The following is a 15,524-nucleotide window of genomic DNA, read 5'->3' as shown; positions in this document are numbered from 1 at the left end:
ATGCCCTCTCAGTGTTACATAGCGTGTGAGAGTCAGGCTTCCTCTGCTGGCATCACAGAAGACTGAGAGAAGAATGAGAGAAGTCACCAAAGGGCGATTTTAACAGAAGCTTTGATGGATAAATCAGGCCAAGAAATATAAACAGTCCTGAATGACAAAGCAGCGTTTGTTTGAAGTAATATAACAAATCGCCCCTGGCTGCTGCACCTGAGACAACCACACATCTGCTCTATATTTTGTATGTATTATAACAATTCGTTTAAACACATGCAAAGTTTGACTGCTTTTTGTTTAATGCCCCATATAATTTTAGCAGACATCACACTAGCTGTGGACAGTTAGAATTTTCTTGTGGCTAATGTTAAGATCACATTGGAATGGGACCCAAGAGAAGAAGAGAAGAAGAAGATCGCCACCCTGAGAGCACCACACTGTTGAAACATCTGTTGCTCCGCCTCCTTCTCCAACACTGCCTACAACCAACACAAGAGTGCCACTATTGGACACGTTCTTTCAGCTTTGGTGAAAGACAATGAGCTGAGTAAATGTTCGTCAGCGTTTGGACCGTGAAGCCCTTGGCACACACGCCAGTGGATGTTCCTTGTTTTGTCAGTGGGATGGAATAGCAGCAGTGGACCGTATGTGAAGAGGTCTGGTACTGGTGGGCCCCTTCGCTGAGATAAAAAGTTCTCAACACAGCTCTAGAATGGACAGCATATCTGTAATTCAGTCATGTTAGTTTATGCCACTGAACATGGCTTCTCTGATCAGAGCTGTTGAGATTCGGGTACTTCACATTTCCCAGTCCTGCCTTTACTAATTAATGACCAATTACATTTACTGTTTAATTACAACAACCAAAATCTTGGACTGGAATACAGAACACGAGGAGCAGGGCTGAAGACCTGTGCTGTAGAAGCTCATGGGTGTTAACATATCACTCTGTGAGAGGTTGGAGTATCGGAGTACGCAAAGACAAAGCATGTGAGCCAAACAGCAGGCCATGGCAGCAGATCTGCATTTCGCACGAGGCCAGATTCAGCCTGTCGCCGAGCCAAGCCGAGCCACACATCCGGCCCCTTGTACGTCATCCTCAGTGGGGTTGATGTCGTGTCTCACACATGTGGGCTTCTGTGCGAATCATGCTTGGCTCTGTCAGAGAAACCAGAGAGCTGAGACTCACTTCCGCCATATTCTTTAATAACACATAGAACCGCCAGATTTTTTAAAATCTGTGGAGTACATTTTAGATACACAGCAAGCGTTAAGCTGTTTTGTGTATCGGTGTTTTGTTTGTTTGTTTGTTTTGAGGTATGTGAGTGTACTGTCTCCTCATGCACGACTTGCTCTCTTTCTCTCTTTCTGTTAGTGCATGTGCTGCCAGGTGTGGAGTAATGTGTCATTCTGTCTCAGCTGATTTTAGGAGCCGAGAGACCGCGAGCTGTAGTTAAAGGGCTTGCTGTGTCATTCTCCGTACGAAGTCCTCTGCACCTCTGTGTTACCGTAAGCACGGTGGTCACGACAGGTCTAACTACATAATGTGTTCCCTAGACCCAGGCGGCCCGTGTTCTCTGTATTGATGGTGCCTTTGACGTAAACGGTAAATGGCATCCTAAGGTCAGAACTCCAGAACACATACAGCACTGCTCAAGAATACGCCGGGAAGTGGCTCCGTGAGCAGAAGGCTCCTTGCATCGTTATATATGCAAGAAACAAGTTGCACCTGCGCACCAAGAGTGACGTCGGCAGCGTAATGCTTCTGATCACCAAAGAAATGACATCCGCCGCAAAGAGCTAACACTGTTCAGGCACGATCGGGAACGGTAATGAGTCATTGTTATCCTTTCACATTTAAAATAGCATCCTTACTTACTTCAGGTACATTAAAAAAAAAATGTTAATCCGTCATTAAATGAACCAGAGCAAAGCTGCCCCACAGTCGCGAGCTGCGGCGGCTGTGTGTGTGCGCGCAGTGCGGCGGTTTTATCTGCATGTGCAGCTGCGTTCGCCTTTCTCTCCCGCCGCAGCCGGTGACTCGGGGAGCCGCGCAGCAGATCCCAGATCCCGCGCGCGCGCGCGCGCGGACGGCTGTTCTACCTCGCCGTGGGCGGGGGAGGGTCACACAGAAGCGTGGCAGGGGGCAGGAAACAGGTGTCAGAAATGACGCAAAGAGTGCGCGCTACACCAAAAAAAAAAAAAAAAAACAACCCGTACTTTCACACATACTCACACACGCGCGCGCGCGCGCGCGCACACTCGTCGGCACTCGTGTCCTCAAGCTGTCTGCTACTTTAAGAATGAAATGGCAGAAACTTACACGAGTCCGTTCTCTACGTCTCTCTTCCTTTTCCTGTCCCTCTCTCTCACTCAAACAAACCACGCGCTTCATATTGCTGTCATTTCAAAGCGAATTAAATCACCAGGATTAGGTAATCTGTCCCTCATGCAGCCTAGACGGGTGTATTTGATTATCTGACTCCTCTGCAGTAGCATACATCTGCCAGACAAAAATCGTTTTTGTTTAGTGCATGGAAGAGAGCACGTTTCTCCATCATCCTTGGTTAATCAAATGTCTTTTCATGCGGCACTATTGTACATGTCTGTAGTGGGTCTATTCTGCTGTTCCATCCACATTGGTGTGTCAGTATTTTTTTTCTGACAGGAAGAAGGTGAATTGGGGGTGAGCCAACTTCTTTTGTGTGTCTAACAGGAAGATGGAGGTGGTATGTGTATTCAATCTTCTCATGACTCACAGTGAGAATGACCAGGTCTGACACACGCGCACGCACGCACACACACACACACACACACACACACACACACACACACACACACACACACACACACACACACACACACAAAATGAGCATGCCCATACTTTACTGCAATAGCACCACTGTTCATTCTCTCTCTCTCTCTCTCTCTCTCTCTCTCTCTCTCTCTCTCTCTCTCTCTCTTTCTCTTTCTCACACTCTAATATTCTTTCTAATATTCTGTCTCTTTCTCTCGAACACAAAAATGCACACACACTCGTACACAAACATACACACCCCAGTCATGGAGCCCCTTTCATTGTCTCAAGAGCCAGAGCAGGGGCGTCCTGGATCTGTGCCCAGCAGTGGGGCTCCGGGTACTGGAGCTGAACATCTCTGGTGCAGAACACTAGAACACACATGCACACACAACCTTGTATCTTAATCACCTTCTCTGATCGTTCTGTAAATCTCCAGCAGTGAGAGGGGTTCCATCTCAGTACAGAGTCTAGGAACACTGTATGTGTAAGTGCCACTCGGTTTCTCAGCATACAGGCCAGGCCTTTATCTCAGTAATGAACTTTGCAAGGAGGAGGGAAAACTTTGCTGCTCAGCAACGACCCCTCGTGAGGGATGGTTCTTTGGAGTTTGGGTTCGAAAGTACATTTATGAACCTGCAGCGAGCGTAATTTTATCTCTGCAACCTTCTGTATGAAGTCCTGTGAGCAGCGCTGAGCAGTCAGAGCAGTGTGAGGGCGATCACTCTGATGGAGGAGGAGTGAGTTCACTCTGATGGAGGCGGAGTGAGATCACGCTGATGGAGGCGGAGGGTGATCACTCTGATGGTGGTAAACTGTCAGCAGTTCATGGGCTTCACCAGCAGGAACCCACCAATTATTCAGCTTCAGAGCCACGGTGCTCAGCTGCTGTTCTGTCCTGCCCTGGCCAGGCCAAAGGAGAAGAGAAGAGGAGTGGTGGAAAATAAATAGGAAATGAGTGAAGAAGAAGGGCAGAATCCAAGTGTGGGAGCATGTGAGGAGACATGTGTTCTGCAGACTCATAACGTCTCGGACCCACGAGGCCCCATGTTGGCTCCTGTCTCTTAGACGCACGTCCCCCTCTACGGGGGCGTTCCACTCATCCTCATCTGCAGCATCAGTCAGATTAATAAGGGTGTCATCCCATCAGAGACAGAAGACATAAAATAGGAAATAATGGGAGAGGAAGTGAAGTCATCGGGCTCACGTCTCAGAAATCACAGACATAACAGTGAGGTCAGTGATGGATTTGGACAGGATTCTGTCTCGATGGCTTTAAGGCAGAGGGAAGTATAGAAAGTCTGAGCAAGCAGGAGGTGGGAGTCCAGTGTCTGGGGTGAGGGAGTCGCACGGGAGGTGGGAGTCCAGTGTCTGGGGTGAGGGAGTCCCGTGGGAGGTGGGAGTCCAGTGTCTGGGGCGAGGGAGTCGCGCGGGAGGTGGGAGTCCAGTGTCTGGGGCGAGGGAGTCGCGCGGGAGGTGGGAGTCCAGTGTCTGGGGCGAGGGAGTCGCACGGGAGGTGGGAGTCGCGTGGGAGGTGGAAGTCCAGTGTCTGGGGCGAGGGAGTCGCGCGGGAGGTGGGAGTCCAGCGTCTCGGGCGAGGGAGTCACGCGGGAGGTGGGAGTCCAGTGTCTGGGGCGAGGGAGTCGCGCGGGAGGTGGGAGTCGCGCAGGAGGTGGGAGTCCAGTGTCTGGGGCGAGGGAGTCCCGCGGGAGGTGGGAGTCCAGTGTCTGGGGCGAGGGAGTCGCGCGGGAGGTGGAGGTCCAGTTTTTCGGGCGAGGGAGTCGCGCGGGAGGTGGGAGTCCAGTGTCTGGGGCGAGGGAGCCGCGCGGGAGGTGGGAGTCCAGTGTCTGGGGCGAGGGAGTCGCGCGGGAGATGGGAGTCCAGTGTCTGGGGCGAGGGAGTCGCGCGGGAGGTGGGAGTCCAGTGTCTGGGGCGAGGGAGTCGCGCGGGAGATGGGAGTCCAGTGTCTGGGGCGAGGGAGTCGCGCGGGAGATGGGAGTCCAGTGTCTGGGGCGAGACCTGGTCCTGCAGACCTCGTCCCCCTGGACACTGGAATTGGTCTGGTCTTTCCTGCAGCTTCCAACATCTCACCCGACATGGTGAATAAACATAACCCCAGTACTCTTGAAATGGTCTGTATGTGCAGTAATATTGGAACCCTTTTCCTCTGAAAGAACCTCATCATTTAATCTTTGACAACGTATGATGATATGAAGTTATGAAATATTCTGGCCAAGGCTTTGCCTTACAACACTACAATTGAAATGGCAAAAAATGTTCTGAGGGGAAAAGTTTGATGCTGTTATGCAATCTTGCTTTTTTACATGAGGCCAGAGTATCAGTAACCTGGCCACAGTGTATTATGTAAGAAGTGCTGAGATTGAAGTGTTTGTGTGTGTGTGTGTGTGTGTGTGTGTGTATGCATCTTTGTGTGTGTTGAATAGAGTTGAAGTGCGGGTCCTCTCGACAGCCTGTCTCAAAGTTTCTCATGTTCTAGAGTAAGCTTTTGAGGTTTTGACATACACACATTTCAAAGCCGTAATTATTCATGTCTGTAGAAAGATGGCGTTTCATTTTGGAGATGTTTACTTGTCGAGGACTGGGTGAGAATGGCGCTAATGTAAAGGTTTTCTCCCATATTTTAGAGCTACAGTGCAAAACAGGTCAAGAGGACATAACAGGTGTAATGTTTCTTTTTCTAACACTTTACTGCCCTTATTTAAAAAGAAATATTTTTTGTGTTCAAAATCAGAGACAGTACCCAATTTCTGGAGATTTTTAAGAGGTTCTTATTCACATGTTATTAATTTGGAATTAATAACATGAATAATTTAGAATTTTTTCCTAAAGCTTCTCTTTAAAAAGTAAATGCAAAAAATCAGCTTTAACAAATTAGAATTTTCCAGAAAACATACCACTTAAGGTTAAAAAAAACCCAGTGATGATGATACGAAGTTTTTACAGCCTCCTCTCTGTCACCTCCTTCTCTTGCTAGCATTTCACATCCACACACTCACACGCACGTGTGTACACACGCACGCACACACATGCAAGCACCCACATGCAGGCATAGCTCTTTCTCAGCTTTAGATAGATGTAAGAGGGCTTTTCTGAGTCAGAATCCTGTACTCTAGTGGATATCTTTACTCTGCTTCCCTGCACCTGAATCTGACTGCACTCATCACTACACAACTTTAGAGCACTTTTATACACAAACACACACTTGTGTCTGTTTTCATGCCTTGTAGGGTTATTCATGTGTCATGTATGTATTATGTAACTACAAATACATTTTATTGGCCTTTAATTAATATAAAATGAAACACAAAAGCACTTTACATTGCCAGGACTGTTTGTCATTCACACACACACACACACACACACACACACACACACACGAATGGCTATTTTATCTTCATGTTTCCATTATTATCAAACCAAATTTCTGTATGTACATGCATAGACATGGAAAAGCAACAAGCCAGGAAAACAGGAAGTGCCTGAGGTAATGCAGCGGGGAGGAAGCGGACACGGTCACTGGAAAGCAGGGCTCTTGATGAAAGCGGCATCTGCTCATTGAAAGTCTGTAAGGCCTTGAAAAACTCCTTTGAATCTGAGAAGCATGAGATGTCTGTGAAAACTGATGTACATCAGGAAAGTCTTTCTCTCCAAATGAACTGAGTGACAGCCCTTAACTATGACATGAGACAGCTTTAGACAAGGATTAGCGTCTAACTGTCACATGTCAGATTAGACCTGTACAAGAATGCAACTCAAAGTTGACATCGCACTAACTCAATCTCACTCAGAAATTAAACAAATTGTGAAAAAACACCTGCTGACTTTCACTACGGACTCTTGAATGACGTCCCCTCTCTTGCTTCTTAATCACAACAAAAAAAGAGCTGCTGTTTAATACGGCTCCAGTCCTTGAACACTGCATCACGGGTTTGCCGTGAGGCCAGTGGCGCAGCTGGAAGGCCTTCGGGTCTCATGCTTTTAGCGTGTCGGAGCAGAGAGCACGGCTCTGGGTGGCTGGCAGGCCCCCATGTGTCGCGTAACCCTTGTGTGTTTGTAGCTGTATGTGAGTACTGTACGTTCCATTCGCAAAGCCTGCTGGGAGTCCCGCTAGCCGACTTTGTTCAGTTTTTAGCCTTCTGACTTCATTTAATGATCGTAATTTGAAATCTGTTCAAGGAATTTTTAAAGGAGGAGGTGGATGGCTGATTTAAAAAAAAGGATTTGCAGGTCTAGTAGTGCTACAGATGAGTCATGTGGAGGCCTGGAGCCTTTCTATTATTGGATTGGATGGACTGCGATTAGCACACAGCTGAGTGCAGAGCAGTTCCGGAACATCTCTCCAATCTCTCCATTTAGACTGTGTTTGAACAATGTGAACATGTGGAAGTTCATATTGAAGAATGTGAGAGCAAATCAAAACATGGAATAAAGAAGACTGCTGCATGGCATACCAGTTAAAGCACGTGAGGTGACTGTCGTGTAGTGTACGTTTCACGTGACATCATGTGTTGTTGTTGTTGGTGGTGGTGGTGATGCTGTGGCCCCTCCCCATCCCCCAAAACAGCCTTTGATCCCCATCACAGAGGCAAAAGGTGTTCCTGGATCCTGTTTATTTCCTTCCACGCTGGATTATTGTTAGTGAATGTAGCTGATCATGCTGAGAGGCTCAGACACCAAACACACACACACACGCGCACGCACGCACACACACACACACACACACACACACACACACACACACACACACACCCACGCACACACACGCATGCACGCACACACACACACACACACACACACACACACACACACACACACACACACACACACACACACACACACACCCCCAGTTCCCTCCAAGTTTCCTGATGGATGACTTCACCTATTGTTGTAGTGCAATGCAGAAACTCACCAGCAGCTACAGTGAGGCATGAATGACGTCTCAGTTTCGCTCGTATGTGGGAAAGTATGTTTGTCTGACAGGTTTTGCTGGTGGTGTTGCATATAATGTAAGCATGGAAAAAACTCAAGTATCAGTCGTGTCAAACATATTTGTAACATCTAAAACAGGAAAAAAACAACCGAAAAATTGTCTGTGTCACAAACTGAACTCATGAATGATGACCGTACCCAGTATTACTAATATAAACACTGTGACTCAGAAAGAGAACTATATATAGATCACCTATATATACAGATCTGGAAAAAAATAAGAGACCACTACAAAATGATCAATTTCTCTAGTTTTACAATTGATGGGTATGTGTTTGACCAGGCTGAGCAGTTTTGTTTTATTCTATAAACTACTGGCAACATTTCTTTCAAATTCCAGTTAAAAATATTGTATTTTAGAGCATGTTTTGTTGTTTTTTTTAATGAAAATGACTAATGGTCAAAATAACAAAACAGTTACAGAAATTTCAGAGCACAAATAATGCAAAGAAAACAAGCTCATATTCATTTATAAACAACACAGTACTAATAGTTCAACTTAGGATGAGTCAAGAAATCAATATTTGGTGTAATAACCCTGATTTGTAATCACAGCTTTCATGCGTCTTGGCATGCTTTCCACCAGTCTTTCACAATGCTGTTGGCTAACTTTACGCCACTCCTGGCACAGAACTTCCAGGAGCTCGGCTTTGTTTGATGGCTTGTGACCATCCGTCTTCCTCTTGGTCATATTACAGAGGTTTTCAGTGGGGTTCAGGTCTGGAGATTGGGCTGGCCATGATAGGGTCTTGATCTGGTGGTCCCTCATCCACACTTTAATTGACCTGGAGCATTGTCTTGTTGAAAAAAACAATCATCAGAGTTGGGAACATTGTCAGAGCAGAAGGAAGCAAGTTTTCTTCCAGCACAGTTTTGTAAGTGGCTTGATTCATGTGTCCTTCACAAAGACAAATCTGCCCCATTCCAGCCTTGCTGAAACACCCCCAAATCATCACTAATCCTGCACCAAATTTCACAGTGAGTGCGAAACACTCTGGCTTGTAGGCCTCTCCAGGTCTCCATCTAACCATTACATGACCAGGTGTTGGACAAAGCTGAAAATTGCACTCATCAGAGAAGATGGCCTTACTCCAGTCTTCTACGGTCCAATCCTTATGGTCTTTCATAAACTTCAGTCTGGCTCTTCTTTGCTTCTCATTGATGAAGGGCTTTTTTCTAGCTTTGCACGACTTCAGCCCTGCCTCCAGAAGCCTGTTTCAAACCGTCCTTGCTGTGCAATTCACCCCAGCTGCTGCATGCCATTCTTTTTGTAGGTCACTTGACGTCATCTTACGGTTGTTAAGTGACATTCGAATGAGGTGGCGAACATCACGGTCGTTAGAGTCGTTTCCTCTGCCAGTCTGTAGCTGTTGTTGTCCCGTGTGTTTGCTGCTTGACCTTGTTCTTATAAACCGTAGTTTTTGAAATTTTCGAGATGGAAGCAACCTGACCCTCGCTGTATCCCTCTGCCAGTAAAGCTACAATTGAACCCTTCTTTTCCTCATTAAAAACCCTTCTTTTCAACTCTCTTGGCGTGGTCTGTAGCTGTATTTTGACTACACTCACTTTTTGGGTCCTAGCACTGCTTTTCCCATCCAGCCGGTTCTATAACAAGAGAAGAGTGATGACAGCAGTGCTGGTTTTTATACTGTTCCACGTTAGAATAGGATTTTGTTAAGGGCATCTCATTAAGTAGAATGATGTGTGTCTGTGAAGGAATTCAACAAACACCTGAATGGATTGGCTGCTGTACATGTGGAGATGCTGATTGGAGTGGGATATCTTATATTTTTCCAGAGCTGTGTGTGTCTATATATATCACCTACATGAGTGTACAATATGGAAGTGCAGTATGTACAGTCAAGCATATGAATACTGCCACAGGAAGCTCCCCCCCACGAGTCACGTGGTACGGCCTGCCGCGTGCAGGGGGGTTCACTCATGTTTGTAGCCACACCCCCGTGAAGGCACGCACCTGTACAGGGTTAAGTGTTAGTGTGTGTGTCTGTCTATTTAAACTCCTGTCAGTGTGTGCCTCACCGTTGGTCATTGTTTGTCTGTTTGTTAGCGTCTGAATGTCAGTAATCATGTTTGTCTAGCCTGTGTTAAATGTTAAAATAGTTAGTGTTAAGTCTGTGTGCATCGTTAATGTTATTTATGAGTGCCACCATCGTCTTTATGTTTTTGTATCATTAATTGTTTCATTCCGTCGAGAGAGTCTGTGCGTCCTGCTCCACGCCCTTCGGCACTTGGGCACTCGTTACAAATACAGCATAAAAAAAAAATTACAGAACAATAGGGTTATGATTTGTTCTGACAGCACTGGAACGGTGCTTTGTTTACAATCACAATAAAGCAATGCCTTTTTCTGCAATAATGCTTGCTTTGCAGTCATTCCTGTAAAATGGCGCAAAAAGAATGACAAACATTTCAGTGGTGTCACCTCATGTTACATCTGTTACACATATCCGTAAGGTGTCATTCATTTTTCTATGTGTGCTTGCAGCAGACTGAGTAGCTAGAGCAGTTTTTCACAATCCACATGTGCCATGGTCCAGTCAGCACAGTACCGTCTCTCACAAAATGTCCAAGGATAAGTGATGTAAAAGAGGTCATCATTTGCGACCTCTGTTCTCACACAACGTGCTTCCTGTGCTTTCAAACTGAGTTGCAGTGTCCTGATGCTTATAAAAGGAGAATTTTACTCTCTCATAAAGCATGAATATGACAGGAAGGCACCAATCAAGGATCATGATTCCATCGTGTCCAACAGACCCAATTTTCTCTTCCTTTCAAGTCTGATTTACCAGGTAACAAACTTGCACATAAAGATGATATCAGCCTTTTTATTTGGCGTCCCTGCAGGAAGATTGGCCATGATTAACTGGAAGTTTGGCACGTTTTCATTTCTTGTCACAGTCAGCCCGTAAGGTGTCAGGACATTCCCACGAGTGTGAGGATGCCTCACACTTACAGATGGGTGATCTTTAGAAATCCTGTTTGAAATTTGGATGCTTGTCAGTACCATGCACTTTATAATATCTTAATCAAAGGGCAGCGTGGATTTTAAACAAATGATTACCTGAATGGCTTCAGATGTCTGTGGAGATTTCACTGTAAAATCCGTCAAGCAATCCATTGTGGATTATATCAGATGCAGCTTTTCTATGGGCAGTGTTTGTTTGCATGGAAACCAAGTATCACTAGCAATGTAGGAACTAAATAAAACCAGATAGACGTGAGCAGACAGCTGAGGACACTACAATCCGCATCTGCATGTCTGCATGTCCGTCGGTCTCTGTCCCCTTCTGCGCCTGTCAGTCAATGTCCATTCCTGTCACATTAGCCATGGATGTGGACTTGCTGACCAAGGGAGCACATCCCTTCACCCTACTGCCACAGTCCACTGCACTGTCGCATAGGTGCATAATACACCTTCGTACACTTGGTGCCATCTGTAACTGATTGTGCATGTTGCTATGCACAATTTGTAAGCCTCCCCCAACCACCACCACCACTTTTCCAGAAATATCCTGAAAGGAGGTTGGTTAGAGATCTGTTGCTATGCACAGTCTGCATTAGCTCTCCTCCAGCTCTTCATCAATGGTCAGTTTCGCACTTTCAGCTCAGCAGTCTTACAGACACGTGTAAAATCTCCAGTAGCACTGCTGTCCATTCATGCAGGCTCAGCACCCACTACCATGTCACTAAGACTGCAGAGTCACTTGTTTTGGGAGTCAGGCGGTATATCCAGTCAGGTGATATATCCAGTCAGGTGATATATCCACTCAGGTAGTATATCCACTCGTGGTATATCCAGTCAGGCGGTATATCCAGTCAGGTGATATAGCCAATCAGGTGGTATATCCACTCAGGTAGTATATCCACTCGTGGTATATCCAGTCAGGCGGTATATCCAGTCAGGTGATATAGCCAATCAGGTGGTATATCCACTCAGGTAGTATATCCACTCGTGGTATATCCAGTCAGGTGATATATCCAGTCAGGCAGTATAATCCAGTTAAGTGGTATATCCAAACATCAGTGTTGTGATCATTGCTGAACAAGGCCACAAAAATGTTGCATGGCAATCCATTTCAGACTGTAATGGTACACATGTACATAATGTACCAAAAAGACATCTGAACTTTTAAAGCATATGGTGACTATAGGTGCAAGGAAGGTGCCTATGAATTCTTGCTGTAGTTTGCACAGTCTATGACCTCCATTTTCTCATTTGCTTTTTTCATGTAGGCCCTGTTCAAATTATAACCCTGTTTGTCTTTGGATTACAGTTAATAATGTTTTCAAATATTCCTGCGGAGCTATCCTGATCCTGATTGCACCTAACCTCATTTGTAAATAATGTGCTACTTATTAACTTTTACAGCAAGCAAATTGTCTATTAGCATTTAGGGCACGAGGATGGTCGCCACGGGATCCACTACAAAGAAAACCAGCATAGAATAATAATAATAATAATAATAATAATAATAATAATAATAATAATAATAATACACAGTGATAGTCTGAGAAACAATATCAAACACTTCTGGTCCCCATTTCTTAAAAGCATCACGATCTTACGATAATCTTAACCAAGAGAGAGAATCTCCTGGAAAACAGGTGGTGCTGCAGGTCAGAGGTCATAGGCCACACCAGGGAAGCCCCGGCCTGGTACCTTCGGCACCTTCCTCTCCCTCACCCCCCTCCCTCACGCCATCCCTCACCTTTTTAGGATATCTTTGCTTTCAGGCACCGAGTCAGCGGCGCTCGGCCAAACTAATGGCGGAACGGGAGTGCGCCGCCCTCTGTGCACGGCCTTATTGCGGTGCAATTACTGGCCCTCAGGGCAGCTCAACCAACGCAAGTTACATCAGATTGGAAAGCAAGGCTCAGTTACGGAGACAGTTTTGGACAGCTAGTCCTCTATAAGAAAGCTGCAATTGAAAAGAGTCTTTACGTTTGTCATCAAACACATTAAATCAAACACACAGAAGTCAGATTCAAGTGATAATAATCAAAATCATTTGCAAGGATTATTAGACAAGGCTGTCTCCTGTCTCCCATCACGTAGCACACTAATGAGGAAGTGATGTGCGGGGGTAGGAGATAGAGGGGGATGCTGGAAACGTGAAGAGGATATGGGAAGTATCCGTAGAGAGAGGAACAGCCAGAGGAAGCCATGCTGTGGTCCAGGAATCCTGGGAGAGGAAGTCAAGAAGGCGGGCACAGGAAGTCTTAAAATACAATTCTGTGTGCTTTTTGGAATACACTGATTCTCGTACTTCCAGATCTCTAGTCACTAGTAGTGATCTGTTATAATTCTTTAAGTAAAGTGTGGCTGTGTGGATTATGATGTGACAATGTAATTTAGGTCCTGATTTTGAACACATCCAGTGCTGTGGTTTTTCAGATATTTTTAGACCCATTGCAGTTTTCAGGCCATTATCAGAAACAAACAATTTTGCAATCATTTTTTTTTCCCTTTCTTCTACCTCACCACAGAGTTGTTTAATCTTCGGAGTGCATTTGGACACCTTCTGGAAACTACAGGCAGGGGAGCTGTCAGTCAGGAAGATGGGTTGTTGATATTTTCTCAGCAAGAGCATATTCCTCCCTGTAACCACAGAGTAGTGCCTGCAGTCACTCTAATACCACCCTGTCAAACCTGGGCCACCTACCACAGGGAACACTAACTATGGTCTGTATTAGCTCTGATGTTTTGGATTTGCAGTTCATGAGTTTTTTTTAATGTACGCTTTTGTTGTAATCACACCACCACTTAATGAGCATTACATTTATGGAGCCCATTAGAGAGACTGTGCATGTGAACAGATAGCAAACAGTCTGAAATTGTACATTCATACAATGCACCTATAATATGTACCTATTAAAGTGAGCATAGGTAACAGGTTGATGTTTCTAAGTTTGCAGGTGATGCTAAGATATTGAAAAAGCATAAAACATTTTGACTACACATTCATGCTGATGCTGCTTTTTCCCTACTCCCAGTGCATATCCCACTGTGGGAGTGATAGGCTGAGATGGCTCTGACCACCTGGGAGCAGGGCCTGGGCCAGGCTCACACACACTTCCCCAAGACCTCCTGACCTCAGGGGGAGCAGTGTGGAAGAGGAGCGTACGCAGAACACAATGGTGGGAACGGCGGGCCAGCACCCGGGTCATCGTGCACCGTGTGCTCTCACAGCGGATGAGCAGCCCAGAACAAGCACAACCCAACCAGGAACAAGACTGACATGGTAATGTGCTAAATAGGATGAGGGTCATGACTGCAGTGGTGCATTAGCAGGAATCACAGTGTTCCACTCGATTTTAAATGAGATGAAGGTGGAAATGTGATAAAGGGACTGTGGAAACATGAGAGCCAGTTAAATGGCCTTATCTAAACAAAATAGAACAATAATTATACATTTTCAGAGTAATACTTCAAAAATATAAGTAAAACTAATATATTTTAGCTCAAGACATGAACAGCCAAGGAAGGCTATGTTAGTGAAATATAATATTAGTGTGAGTGAATGAGATTTTTAATTTTTACATTTTTTTTTAGCAGATGTGCAGATACTCAGCAATGGAGGATGTAATTTACTGTTTTGTGTTTCCTGTACAAAAGTGCTCTTTTCTGGCTGTATGCACATACACACTGAAGGTCCAGTTCATTGGATGCACAGATGTAGTAGTGTGTTGGATGTCCTTTGGCCTTCAGAACCGCAGTAATTCATCATGACGTAGATTCCACTAGGTGTTGAAATCTGCAGGAATCTTGTCCTATGTAGACTGGACTGAAATTAGATGGAGGTACTGAGCTGTTCTGAACCTCGCCCCAGAGCGGCTCTACAGGATTAAGATCTGGGGTCTGTGAAGGCCAGGGAAGCAAGAAAGCCTCACTGTCGTGTTCCTGAAACCAAACCATGACTTTAATGGCCTTCGTGGCAAGGGGCATTGTCCTGCTGAAAGTGTCCTTCTGCTATAGGGAGAACAGCTGGATAAACTCGGTCAGCCACAATGCTTAGGTATGCCTTACTGTCCAAACGTCCATCACCAGGTATCAGAGGACCCAGGGTGTGCCAGGAAAACATTCCGCACACCATCACTCCACCGCCACCAGCCTTAACCTTTGACCCCTGACAGGAAGGCCTCATCCATTCATGCTGCTTTGTGCCAGATTCGGACCCTCCCGTCAACACGCTGTGACAGAAATCTGGATTGATCTGACCAGACGATGTTTTTCCACTGATCAGTTTTTGTGACCTGTTAACTGATGCATCAGCGTAGCATTGGACTGTCATTTGGTTGACTGTGCACAGTCTGTTCGTCAGAATGATTTTTGCCATCCTCGTCTATCATCTGCTTTCGCTGGATGTTTTTCCTCAATCAAACCATTGTCTGCACAAGCTCAACACTGTTGCGCAAGAAAACCCCACAAGGTTGGCAGTTTTTGAAATACCGACAGCGGCTAGTCTAGCACTGATGAAGATGCCTCGTTGAAAGTCACTCAGACACTCGCTGGATTTTCTAATGTGCATTAACACTGAAGCTGATCCACAGAAAACATGCTCACCTTATTTATGCTGCATTCTGGGATCACGTTTCTTGCAAAGTGTCCATTTAGTACATGTAGCAATTGCTAATGATATATAACATTTGTCCAATTTTAAATCTAAGTTGTTATATAAAAGAGAAAAATCACATTTGCTCA

Source organism: Electrophorus electricus, chromosome 25 (genome assembly GCF_041902795.1).
Source record: "Electrophorus electricus isolate QZ-2024a chromosome 25, ASM4190279v1, whole genome shotgun sequence".
NCBI lineage: Eukaryota > Metazoa > Chordata > Actinopteri > Gymnotiformes > Gymnotidae > Electrophorus > Electrophorus electricus.
Note: the sequence above shows the minus strand (reverse complement) of the source record.